The following is a 13,951-nucleotide window of genomic DNA, read 5'->3' as shown; positions in this document are numbered from 1 at the left end:
TTGGAACTCATGTGCAATGCTATGCATAATGCATATGAACCCTTTTCTTTCACAGCTCACTTGATAGCACTCTCCGGTCCCTGGGTTGCAGTTTTAGGGTCTTCCAGGGCGAGGTGCATCCCTGCAATGACCATTCTTCTTCCAAGCATTAATGACAAAAGACAAACAGATTTAGGAACCTTCCCAACATCCGCCATGCTTCTCACATTCATACCTCCTGCTGAACAGCCTATGATGATCTACTTTTAAAACTCGGTTAGCTCCTTCTGACAAGACATTTCATTAGCAAATGATCTAATCAGTACCCCTCTACTCATTTTATAACTTCACGAACACGTGTCTGCTGCAGGAGCACACCATTTTGCTCGCACGCAAAGCCGGTTCTAGACCTTGTTGCACCCAGGGTGAAAGCTTCCTTTTACGCTCCCCCAATTCAAAATAGAAACAATGCGTGCCTCCGGTGTGACTCAAAGAATAGGGGCATGGTCTCATGGGGAAAGGGGCGTGGCCACAGAATAGTACCAATTCACATTACACCACACAGTAGTGTCCGTCAGTCACATTACACCACACAGTAGTAGCCTTTATACACATTATGCTATGTTAGAACCCCTTACACACATTACACCATAGTAGAGCAGAGCCCCTTATACACAATACGCCATTTAGAGCCCCTTATACAACACAGGAAAAACAATAACACAGGGAATAAAATCCTGTTTCATGCCCTTTACATTATTTGTCAGTTTTATTCCTTATAGTAACGCCCCTTAAACATTATGCCACTCACATAATGCGCATTACACATAATGCCACACACCGTAATGCCTATTACACGTTATGCCACAAACTGTAACTCCCATTACAACTTATGCCACACGCTGTAATAACCATTACACATTATGCAACACACCATAATGCCCATTAAAACTTATGCCACACACCGTAATGCCCATTAAAACTTATGCCACACACGGTAATGCCCATTACACATTATGCCACACACCGTAATTCCCATTTCTCTAACGTCCTAGTGGATGCTGGGGACTCCGAAAGGACCATGGGGAATAGCGGCTCCGCAGGAGACTGGGCACAAAAGTAAAAAGCTTTAGGACTACCTGGTGTGCACTGGCTCCTCCCCCTATGACCCTCCTCCAAGCCTCAGTTAAGATTTTGTGCCCGAACGAGAAGGGTGCAATCTAGGTGGCTCTCCTGAGCTGCTTAGAGTAAAAGTTTAAATAGGTTTTTTATTTTCAGTGAGACCTGCTGGCAACAGGCTCACTGCATCGAGGGACTAAGGGGAGAAGAAGCGAACTCACCTGCGTGCAGAGTGGATTGGGCTTCTTAGGCTACTGGACATTAGCTCCAGAGGGACGATCACAGGCCCAGCCATGGATGGGTCCCGGAGCCGCGCCGCCGTCCCCCTTACAGAGCCAGAAGACTGAAGAGGTCCGGAAAATCGGCGGCAGAAGACGTCCTGTCTTCACTAAGGTAGCGCACAGCACCGCAGCTGTGCGCCATTGCTCTCAGCACACTTCACACTCCGGTCACTGAGGGTGCAGGGCGCTGGGGGGGGGCGCCCTGAGACGCAATAAAAACACCTTTTTTGGCAAAAAATACATCACATATAGCTCCTGGGCTATATGGATGTATTTAACCCCTGCCTATTTTTACATAAAAAAGCGGGAGAAAGGCCGCCGAAAAAGGGGCGGAGCCTATCTCCTCAGCACACTGGCGCCATTTTTTCCTCACAGCTCCGTTGGAGGAAGGCTCCCTGACTCTCCCCTGCAGTCCTGCACTACAGAAACAGGGTAAAACAAGAGAGGGGGGGCACTAAATTGGCATATAAATATATACAGCAGCTATATTAGGGAAAAACACTTATATAAGGTTATCCCTGTATATATATAGCGCTCTGGTGTGTGCTGGCAAACTCTCCCTCTGTCTCCCCAAAGGGCTAGTGGGGTCCTGTCCTCTATCAGAGCATTCCCTGTGTGTGTGCTGTGTGTCGGTACGTTGTGTCGACATGTATGAGGAGGAAAATGGTGTGGAGGCGGAGCAATTGCCTGTGTTAGTGATGTCACCCCCTAGGGAGTCGACACCTGACTGGATGGTCTTATGGAAAGAATTACGTGATAGTGTCAGCACTTTACAAAAGACTGTTGACGACATGAGACAGCCGGCAAATCTGTTAATACCTGTACAGGCGTCTCAAACACCGTCAGGGGCTCTAAAGCGCCCGTTACCTCAGGTCGATACAGACACAGACACGGACACTGACTCCAGTGTCGACGGTGAGGAAACAAACGTATTTTCCAGTAGGGCCACACGTTACATGATCACGGCAATGAAGGAGGTTTTGAACATTTCTGATACTACAAGTACCACAAAAAAGGGTATTATGTGGGGTGTGAAAAAACTACCCGTAGTTTTTCCCGAATCAGATGAATTAAATGAGGTGTGTGATGAAGCGTGGGTTTCCCCCGATAAAAAACTGCTAATTTCAAAAAAGTTATTGGCATTATACCCTTTCCCGCCAGAGGTTAGGGCGCGTTGGGAAACACCCCCTAGCGTAGATAAGGCGCTCACACGCTTATCAAAACAAGTGGCGTTACCGTCCCCTGATACGGCCGCCCTCAAGGAACCAGCTGATAGGAAGCTGGAAAATATCCTTAAAAGTATATACACACATACTGGTATTATACTGCGACCAGCAATCGCCTCAGCCTGGATGTGCAGTGCTGGGGTGGCTTGGTCGGATTCCCTGACTGAAAATATTGATACCCTGGACAGGGACAATATATTATTGACTATAGAGCATTTAAAGGATGCATTTCTATATATGCGAGATGCACAGAGGGATATTTGCACTCTGGCATCAAGAGTAAGTGCGATGTCCATTTCTGCCAGAAGAGGATTATGGACGCGACAGTGGTCAGGGGATGCGGATTCCAAACGGCATATGGAAGTATTGCCGTATAAAGGGGAGGAGTTATTTGGGGTCGGTCTATCGGACCTGGTGGCCACGGCAACGGCTGGAAAATCCACCTTTTTACCCCAAGTCACCTCGCAGCAGAAAAAGATACCGTCTTTTCAGGCTCAGTCCTTTCGTCCCCATAAGGGCAAGCGGGCAAAAGGCCACTCATATCTGCCCCGGGGCAGAGGAAGGGGAAAAAGACTGCAGCAGACAGCCTCTTCCCATGAACAGAAGCCCTCCCCCGCTTCTGCCAAGTCCTCAGCGTGACGCTGGGGCCTTACAAGCGGACTCAGGCACGGTGGGGGCCCGTCTCAAGAATTTCAGCGCGCAGTGGGCTCACTTGCAAGTGGACCCCTGGATCCTGCAGGTAGTATCTCAGGGGTACAAATTGGAATTCGAGACGTCTCCCCCTCGCCGGTTCCTGAAGTCTGCTTTACCAACGTCTCCCCCCGACAGGGAGGCGGTATTGGAAGCCATTCACAAGCTGTATTCCCAGCAGGTGATAATCAAGGTACCCCTCCTACAACAGGGAAAGGGGTATTATTCCACGCTGTTTGTGGTACCGAAGCCGGACGGCTCGGTGAGACCCATTTTAAATCTGAAATCCTTGAACACTTACATAAAAAGGTTCAAGTTCAAGATGGAGTCACTCAGAGCAGTGATAGCGAACCTGGAAGAAGGGGACTATATGGTGTCTCTGGACATCAAGGATGCTTACCTCCATGTCCCAATTTGCCCTTCTCACCAAGGGTACCTCAGGTTTGTGGTACAGAACTGTCACTATCCGTTTCAGACGCTGCCGTTTGGATTGTCCACGGCACCCCGGGTCTTTACCAAGGTAATGGCCGAAATGATGATTCTTCTTCGAAGAAAAGGCGTCTTAATTATCCCTTACTTGGACGATCTCCTGATAAGGGCAAGGTCCAGAGAACAGTTAAAGGTCGGAGTAGCACTATCTCAAGTAGTACTACGACAGCACGGATGGATTCTAAATATTCCAAAATCACAGCTGATTCCGACGACACGTCTGCTGTTCCTAGGGATGATTCTGGACACAGTACAGAAAAAGGTGTTTCTCCCGGAGGAGAAGGCCAAGGAGTTATCCGACCTAGTCAGGAACCTCCTAAGACCAGGCCAAGTGTCAGTACATCAATGCACAAGGGTCCCGGGAAAGATGGTGGCTTCTTACGAAGCGATTCCATTCGGCAGATTCCACGCAAGAACTTTTCAGTGGGATCTGCTGGACAAATGGTCCGGATCGCATCTTCAAATGCATCAGCGGATAATCCTGTCTCCAAGGACAAGGGTGTCTCTCCTGTGGTGGTTACAGAGTGCTCATCTCCTAGAGGGCCGCAGATTCGGCATTCAGGATTGGGTCCTGGTGACCACGGATGCCAGCCTGAGAGGCTGGGGAGCAGTCACACAGGGAAGAAATTTCCAGGGCTTGTGGTCAAGCATGGAAACGTCACTTCACATAAATATCCTGGAACTAAGGGCCATTTACAATGCCCTAAGTCAGGCAAGACCTCTGCTTCAGGGTCAGCCGGTGTTGATCCAGTCGGACAACATCACGGCAGTCGCCCACGTAAACAGACAGGGCGGCACAAGAATCAGGAGGGCAATGATGGAAGTGGCAAGGATTCTTCGCTGGGCGGAAAATCATGTGATAGCACTGTCAGCAGTGTTCATTCCGGGAGTGGACAACTGGGAAGCAGACTTCCTCAGCAGACACGATCTTCACCCGGGGGAGTGGGGACTTCATCAAGAAGTCTTCCACATGATTGTGAACCGTTGGGAAAAACCAAAGGTGGACATGATGGCGTCCCGCCTCAACAAAAAACTGGACAGATATTGCGCCAGGTCAAGGGACCCTCAGGCAATAGCTGTGGACGCTCTGGTAACACCGTGGGTGTACCAGTCAGTGTATGTGTTCCCTCCTCTTCCTCTCATACCAAAAGTACTGAGAATCATAAGAAGGAGAGGAGTAAAGACTATACTCGTGGCTCCGGATTGGCCAAGAAGGACTTGGTACCCGGAAATTCAGGAGATGCTCACGGAGGACCCGTGGCCTCTACCTCTAAGAAAGGACCTGCTCCAGCAGGGACCATGTCTGTTCCAAGACTTACCGCGGCTGCGTTTGACGGCATGGCGGTTGAACGCCGGATCCTGAAGGAAAAAGGCATTCCGGATGAAGTCATCCCTACGCTGATCAAAGCCAGGAAGGATGTAACCATACAACATTATCACCGTATTTGGCGTAAATATGTTGCGTGGTGCGAGGCCAGGAAGGCCCCTACAGAGGAATTTCAACTGGGTCGATTCCTGCATTTCCTGCAAACAGGACTGTCTATGGGCCTCAAATTAGGGTCCATTAAGGTTAAAATTTCGGCCCTGTCAATATTCTTCCAAAAAGAACTAGCTTCTGTTCCTGAAGTTCAGACGTTTGTCAAGGGAGTACTGCATATACAGCCTCCTTTTGTGCCTCCAGTGGCACCTTGGGATCTCAATGTAGTTTTGTGATTCCTAAAATCACATTGGTTTGAACCACTCACCACTGTGGATTTAAAATATCTCACATGGAAAGTGGTAATGCTGTTAGCCCTGGCTTCAGCCAGGCGTGTATCAGAATTGGCGGCTTTATCCTATAAAAGCCCTTACCTAATTTTTCATACGGACAGGGCAGAATTGAGGACTCGTCCTCAATTTCTCCCTAAGGTGGTTTCAGCATTTCACTTAAACCAGCCTATTGTGGTGCCTGCGGCTACTAGGGACTTGGAGGATTCCAAGTTGCTGGACGTAGTCAGGGCCCTGAAAATATATGTTTCCAGGACGGCTGGTGTCAGAAAATCTGACTCGCTGTTTATCCTGTATGCACCCAACAAGCTGGGTGCTCCTGCTTCTAAGCAGACGATTGCTCGTTGGATTTGTAGTACAATTCAGCTTGCACATTCTGTGGCAGGCCTGCCACAGCCAAAATCTGTAAAAGCCCATTCCACACGGAAAGTGGGCTCATCTTGGGCGGCTGCCCGAGGGGTCTCGGCTTTACAACTTTGCCGAGCAGCTACTTGGTCAGGGGCAAACACGTTTGCTAAATTCTACAAATTTGATACCCTGGCTGAGGAGGACCTGGAGTTCTCTCATTCGGTGCTGCAGAGTCATCCGCACTCTCCCGCCCGTTTGGGAGCTTTGGTATAATCCCCATGGTCCTTTCGGAGTCCCCAGCATCCACTAGGACGTTAGAGAAAATAAGAATTTACTTACCGATAATTCTATTTCTCATAGTCCGTAGTGGATGCTGGGCGCCCATCCCAAGTGCGGATTGTCTGCAATACTTGTACATAGTTATTGTTACAAAAATCGGGTTATTGTTGTTGTGAGCCATCTTTTCAGAGGCTCCTTCTGTTATCATGCTGTTAACTGGGTTCAGATCACAAGTTGTACGGTGTGATTGGTGTGGCTGGTATGAGTCTTACCCGGGATTCAAAATCCTTCCTTATTGTGTACGCTCGTCCGGGCACAGTATCCTAACTGAGGCTTGGAGGAGGGTCATAGGGGGAGGAGCCAGTGCACACCAGGTAGTCCTAAAGCTTTTTACTTTTGTGCCCAGTCTCCTGCGGAGCCGCTATTCCCCATGGTCCTTTCGGAGTCCCCAGCATCCACTACGGACTATGAGAAATAGAATTATCGGTAAGTAAATTCTTATTTACACATTATGTCACACTCTGTAATGCTCATTACACATTATGCTACACATTATACCATACACTGTAAAGCCCATTACGCAACATACAGTTATGCCCCTGACATCATTTTATTCTCCACACACAATAATGTCCCCACGATGCAGACAGGCCAGTATGCTGGTGTTGATTCAGACCCGCGGAACATCCTGCAGATCTGCCATTGTGTGATCGTCCTCTGCCCCCCCAGTGCACAGGCATTGGAGCCGGTCACGCAGCAGCACTTCTCCTGGCAGTATACTTGGGGACACACACAGGAAGCCGCAAATCACCGTGCCTGCCAAGCAGTCACTGCTACATCTTGCTGGCACAGAGACCCCCCAACAAGGACAGAGGAGACCTGCCATCATGCCTGTAAAGCTGGATCTCTCCTGATTGTCGATCTGGCATCTCATGCATCCAATCAGGGGAGACCCGGCTCATGCAAGTGCCGAACCAGTCTCCTTTGTGTCGGCTGTAGGCGGGCGCCCACGCAGCCCCCCGGCGCCTGCTGCAGCCATTATTATTGTGCAAGGTGCAGGCTCCTGTGGGGTGACTGCAGCCGTGCCCTCAGGCCGCCGCGTCCCAGGCAGTTGCCCTGTTAGCCCGCACCTAAAACTGCCCCTGCTTGCGTGGGGGTATCCAATCACTTTTGTCTAGATAGTGTACGTAGATTCAAGCACTACATATCGCAGGGAAATACTCTTACTAATATCTACATATTTTCTATTGAACTATCTCTGTTCTTCTATTCATTACCCTGAATTTTATATTGCTAATAAGCTGAGTAAGTAGAGCATTTACTATAGACATTAGCTGTGCCACACTCATTCACGCACACTGTCATCATCTGGAAGCTAGCTATGACTAACTTTGAATGCATCTCATAGACGACCTTCCAGCTCAACTCGCCCCCCTGCACCCTGGCTACGTCTCCTCCACATGCTGGACTGCAAGACTGGTGCTGAGCTGTTTGACACAGGACCTCCCATGTGTTTGTTCGGCTACAACTGGAAAACACTTTATTATACTAATAATTATGCAAGCTAGAGGGGGGTTTCGTAGGCTGTGGACATTTTTTAGGCGTGCACACGAAAGTCGAAATCCTGTCTTCTTCAATGCTGGAAGGTATGAAAAGATCATAAAATTGGGACTGGGAGCAAGTAATAAGAGTGGATGAGAGATGCACATTATGTGCAGGTCAAATTGGAAATTATTTTGAAACAAGTGAAGAGAATATGTTGGCCAGTGTGACTGGATGATTACAGTGATTACGTTTGTTGTATTGTACATAAAGAAGTTTACATGTCCTTGAGCAACCTGATTACTTCACCACTCTCTAGTCTAGGGACTCCTTCTCACCGTCAGTGATGGCCTGATACTGACTCCTCCCATTGCATTATGGGCAGGTAAAAAACTGCCACCACCAGTCACTTGAACTTGCTTGATCCACCCAAGGTCCTGCACTGGCACCTAGAACCAGTTTTCCCAGGCTCCTACTACTAGTACTTGAAATCATTTACTTCTGGGCATGTGTGGTCACGCTGCTGGAACACCTTCTGGTTGGTTTTGACTAATCCACTGGTCCCTCGCTATGAACCAGTCTGCAATGTGTAGCTGGCAGAGGGGAGCTTGAGCTTGGAGACACTGGGCTTAACCCAGAACAAGCCAGAGAACAGAACAGCATTTTGTGCTATTCTGGTGGTCATAGGTGCATAGATGCAGGTATCTTGAAGCTAGCAGATGTTTATTGCTCAAAGGATATTTTTTTATAAAGGCAGTTTCTCCACAGCATACAAATGATACAGAAATATACTCCGCTCAAGAAAGTCAAAGCATTAACACAGTCAGACCTTACAGGCCCCCCATTTTTACAGTTCCAAAATACAATACAGCATGGGGTATGCCCACCGTGGTTTCTTTAGTCAATAAAGCTATGTTTGTGCATGAGTTGTGCATGTTCACATAGCTTGGACATTTAACATGATCCCAAATGGACAGTTGAGAGTGATCACTCATCCTTCTTATTTAGGGGTATAATGATGATTAATCACATGCTCAATGTGTTCTGTTCTGGGCATAAACTTAGTGCCCAGCATCGCATTGCAGTATGTGATTATACTGAGCAAATGTATTACTGCTAACCGCAGGGACAGCAATGTGCTCGTGTGGAAGCGGGACTCCTGCACATACGCAGTACCACTGACCACGCATGCGCGGTGGCCATGACCAGGGAGGTTTCCGGGGGAACCCTCTGCCAGTTAATTATGTGATGTGTAGCTCATAGGCTACAATAGGCTAAAGCCCTCTTCAGATGGTATTAGCTGTGGATGCCAGTCATTACAGAGCTTGGTCAATCTCACAGCATGACAGAGAGGAGTTGGATCTTGAGAAGTAGCTGAAAGAACAATTTCATGAGCAGGATGAGAACCGGGATAGGAAAGTGTCCTAATAACATAAGAAATGTAGTAATATTATGGCAAAAAGAGCAGTCAGCAATGTCAATTGCAGCATATAGGTCCAGGAGAATTAGAAGTGATGGCCTACAGATTTAGCAGTGACCAAATTATTGACCCCCTTATGCAGTGGGTCTCTGTCAAGGGTTGGGAAGAGTGTCCAATGTGAGCTTGGACGTGTATGGTAGCTGAGAAATGGAGCAGAAACTTCAGAGGGAGTCTGGAACAAAACTATTTTTTTTATTTTTTTATTTTCAGAATAGGACAGAGGGAGTCATTCTGACCCGATCGCACGCTGCAGTTTATCGCAGCGGTGCGATCGGGTCAGAACTGCGCATGCACCGGCACCGCAGTGCACTTCTGCGGGGGAGGGGGAGGGCGGCACTGACATGCGGGGCGGGATAGCCCTGTGCTGGGCATCCCCCCCACATGTCAGTGTGAAGGGCCCTCATTCCGAGTTGTTCGCTCGTTAGTGGTTTTCGCAACGGAGAGATTTGTCGCAAACTGCGCATGCGCAATGTTCGCAGTGCGTCTGCGCCAAGTAAATTTGCCAAAAAGTTAGGTATTTTACTCACGGCTTAACAAAGAAATTTCTTCGTTCTGGTGATCGGAGTGTGATTGACAGGAAGTGGGTGTTTCTGGGCGGAAACTGGCCGTTTTATGGGTGTGTGCGGGAAAAATGCTGCCGTTTCTGGGAAAAACGCGGGAGTGGCTGGAGAAACGGGGGAGTGTCTGGGCGAACGCTGGGTGTGTTTGTGACGTCAAACCAGGAACGAAACTGACTGAGCTGATCGCAGTGGCAGAGTAAGTCCCGAGCTACTCAGAAACTGCAAAGAAATTTCTATTCGCAATTATGCGAATCTTTCGTTCGCAATTCTGCAAAGCTAAGATTCACTCCCAGTAGGCGGCGGCTTAGTGTGTGCAAAGCTGCTAAAAGCAGCTAGCGAGCGAACAACTCGGAATGAGGGCCAATGATCGTAGCTGTGCTAAATTTAGCACAGCTACGATCATCTCGGAATTTGAGTTAAAATAAGATGAGAGACTGATGAACTGATTTGTGAGAGTACAGGGTCAACTCAGGTTGCAGTGTAGGTAGATAAGAAGTTACATTGTCATTGGTGCAAGGAAGAGGATACCAGTTCATGTTAGGTATTATGAATGTTGCCCTTGAAGAAGAAAGCTAAATTGTAGGCACTGATGTAGTCTAAAAAGGTTGGTTTGGAAGGGATGCATTTAAATGTATTAAAAGGGCATTTTTGCTTTTTATTCACAGTGCTGACGCAGAGAAAAAACACTCAATCTGTACCTGAGATGCCAGGTTGCAGATTTAACCAAACTGGAATTAGTTTAAAATATGTACAAAGTCACGGATGAAGCACAATGGGAAAAAAGTTGTGACCACTGCATTGTAGCACTTCATATACAGATTCAGACTCATTCACACACAGATGTACAAGTGTTGCATATCAAAATAATCAGTGCAGTCTCGTGAGCTGGATTTGTCACGTCGCATTGTGAATAAGATGCACATTTGAGCGAAAAAGATGATCAGCAAAAGCTGAGTCATACTGGACCTGGCACGCCATTTGGCACGACTGAGGCAATAATGTATGCAAACATATCTGTACACACAAGATGTTTCCAGCTCTTTTAGCAGTGATTGGTGACCTTATACAATTCAATTCATGATCCACATGGACATCCCTCTATCCTTCAAAAGGTTCATACATTATCCTTAATCTTGCTAATAAGTTAAATAATATACGTATTCAAAGACAGACACGTATCACCAGGCATTTTAAACAATCATAACAAGTTCTAACAAATCAATATGACAATAAAGCAGGTGAGAGCTGGGGCTGCAGGTCAATCCTCGGAGGGCTGCCTGTTGCCCATCACTACAGCTTATGGGCTAAGGGCCTTATTCAGTATGGATCCCATCAGCTGATTTTCTGCTCCGTACACACACGCAGGGCCCATTCTGTGGGTACGTGGGCCGAGCAATGCAATTGCATCACAGTGATGCGAATGCCTCTGCCTGATTGACAGGCAGAGGCATTCGGGGGGTGGTCTGGGGCGGCAATGTGCAGGGGTGTGGCTCTGAAAATGGGGCGGGTCCGGGCCATTTACGGAGCAGTCACGTGATGTCCCATGTGGCCACTGTGACGGGTAAGATGGCGGTGGTCCGACTGCCTTCACTACGCTTATTTTGTCGGGTCTGCAATGCTATCGCAATTGCATTGCGATCGCATCCTGGTGGCAATTAGCATGCTGGGTGGACTTGCCCTGTGCTAGGCAGCCCACAGTATAAGAGTGCAAGAAGTTACAGGTTTGGTAAATTAGCAAAACTGCAATTGAGACTTCCGGTGGGCGGGCCGAACTGAATGGCCGCATCTTAACTAGAGCTCTCCCTCCAGGCTGCCTTCGTTGCTATTTTACCACCGGCTGCACCTGGACTGGTGCCCCGATTGTACATCTACGGGACCCAGAGATAACGAGGGGCAAAGTGGCACCATTTCCCGGCTCGCCCCTACCCTGTATTTACCACCGGAGCCTGCACACGCTGTGTGCACCACATGACGGTGTCCATTTTGGATCCTGGTCATGTCTGGGCTCTGGCTGCCTGAAGAAGCACTGGCCGTCTTTTGCACTGCTGCTGTGACTGCAGGCTCTCTGGCGGCTTCATCACCTTCCTCCCGCAGACCCGGCCCCAGTGACCGTCCAGCAGTGATCTGCGCTAAGTGCGGCGCATAGCAGCTGAGATCCCTGCTTCTGGCTGTACCAGGAGCTCCGTGACAGGGATCCACAGGCCTCTCAGGTACCGCGCTGGATACTGTCTGCCACACTAAGGGCTGTGACCGGGGGTGGAGGGCTCTCCCCCCTTCCCTTTTTGCTATATACGGGCCTCCCCAGCTCCTAAGCCCCCTTATGCCTGCTCCTGCACTGACACTGGCGGTGTTACACAGAGGGCTGCATCAGGGGACAAAGTCACACTGAAAGCTGCATCTGGGGGCAGTGGACTCTTTTCCCCTCCAACCCTCACTGGTTTGTTGCCACCACTACGTAGGGAAGACACGCTGCATTCTGTCTGTACTTCCCTGCCTCACTCCAAGCATACTATTTGGCGGTGGAAGACTTTCCCCTCCTCGGGTCCGCTACTCACCAACTGCCTATATAACATCTATAACTCTCTCAGCGGCAAGCGGACTTTCTCCTGCATTTTGTTCCTGTGGTATCTATTTCTACCTGCTCCTGTATTCCTCTCCCTGTGTACAACAGTGCTTTCATCAAGATTACGTATTGTTTATCAACAGTATAACTCTGTCTCTCCTCCACATTCCTATCAGGCCAGTTCCTACTCTCTTTCTTAGTGAGCTATATTTAAATTACAACAATGGCCATGGAGAAGTATGTGGCTAAAATGCCACGGACAACCAAAGGCTCCCAGAATAAAAATAAAATGACATCTAAGGATAAAGATCTTAGTCCTGCTCATTCACTGTCTCCCACCTCACATGGTAGGGGAGCCTCTATAGACATGTCGTCCACAACAGACCAATTCAATCCGTTTTCCATTCAGAGTGCCAAAGAAATCTCAGACATAATCTCGCCCTTATTAGATGCGAAACTAGCACCATTGTTGGAGGCCATTAACTCTGCTACTGCTCAAATAACACAACACACCCAACGTTTAGTGGAAGCTGAGGACCGTATCTCCACCCTGGAGGATGACCAGCTGGAGGTCAAGTCTCAGTTGCAAACACATGACACCACTATTGCGGCCTTAACCGATAAAATTGAAGATTTGGAAAATCGCAATCAGCGGAATAATTTATGCCTCATCGGCCTTCCGGAATCAGTTCGACCCAAAGATCTATTGGACTTGGTCTCTGCTGGTTCCCTACCACTTTGGGTCTCCCTTCCTCGCCCACATCTTATATGGTGAAAAGGGCCCACCGTATTGGTCCCGACAGACAGACAGACCTCCCAAAATCGCCCTCGACCAGTGATCTTCAAATTACTGAATTACCTGGACAAGGTGAAAATTATGGAGGCTTATCATAAGACCTCCAACTTCCGTTATGAGGACTCCAAACTCCTCCTTTTTCAGGACTTCTCATTTCAAGTTTCTTCACGACGACAGGAATTCTCTCTGGTCTACAAGGAACTCTTCTCCAAAAACATCTGATTTGCACTCCTATACCCTGCGAAATTGAAAATCTTCCATGCTTTAAAACCGCATTATTTCGACACCCCTGATGTTGCTCGGAACTTTCTCAAATCGTTACCCTCACCTTCGTCTGACTCACGCCTGGATGATGCCAATTGACTGTCCGTAGTCTATTAAGTTTCATTCTAACATGTCTCCCTTTTTCATTCTCTAATGAGTGACAAACTGTTTGGTTTATATTCTTTGACTGTATTGATGTTACTATTGCGAGGGTTTTTTCCTTCCCTCTTGAGAACACAGGGATGGTGAGATGTTGTTTTTCCATTTTCTCTGCCTGTTCTTTATATTTCCTCCTTCTCTAATCATATTAATGTTTCTGTTATATTTCGATGGTCTTTGAGACCATCCCACTGGGTTCAGAAATATTCAAAATTCTTTGACAGGTCTTGATAACTCCAAGAGGAGTTTACTTTTCCGAGCCCATGATTTTTATATTCAGGGAGATCGTTCAGGAAAGTTTTTGGCCTACCTGGCAAGGCAGGAGTTGTTCCCCGTCACTGTGCATAGCATTAGGAGTGTGTCTTGTGTTGTATGCACTGACACCCCTTCTATAGCTTCTAGTTTCTAC

The sequence above is a fragment of the Pseudophryne corroboree genome, chromosome 1 (genome assembly GCF_028390025.1).
Source record: "Pseudophryne corroboree isolate aPseCor3 chromosome 1, aPseCor3.hap2, whole genome shotgun sequence".
Taxonomy (NCBI): Eukaryota; Metazoa; Chordata; class Amphibia; order Anura; family Myobatrachidae; genus Pseudophryne; species Pseudophryne corroboree.
The sequence above is the reverse complement of the archived record's forward strand: the minus strand, read 5'-3'. Positions refer to the sequence as shown.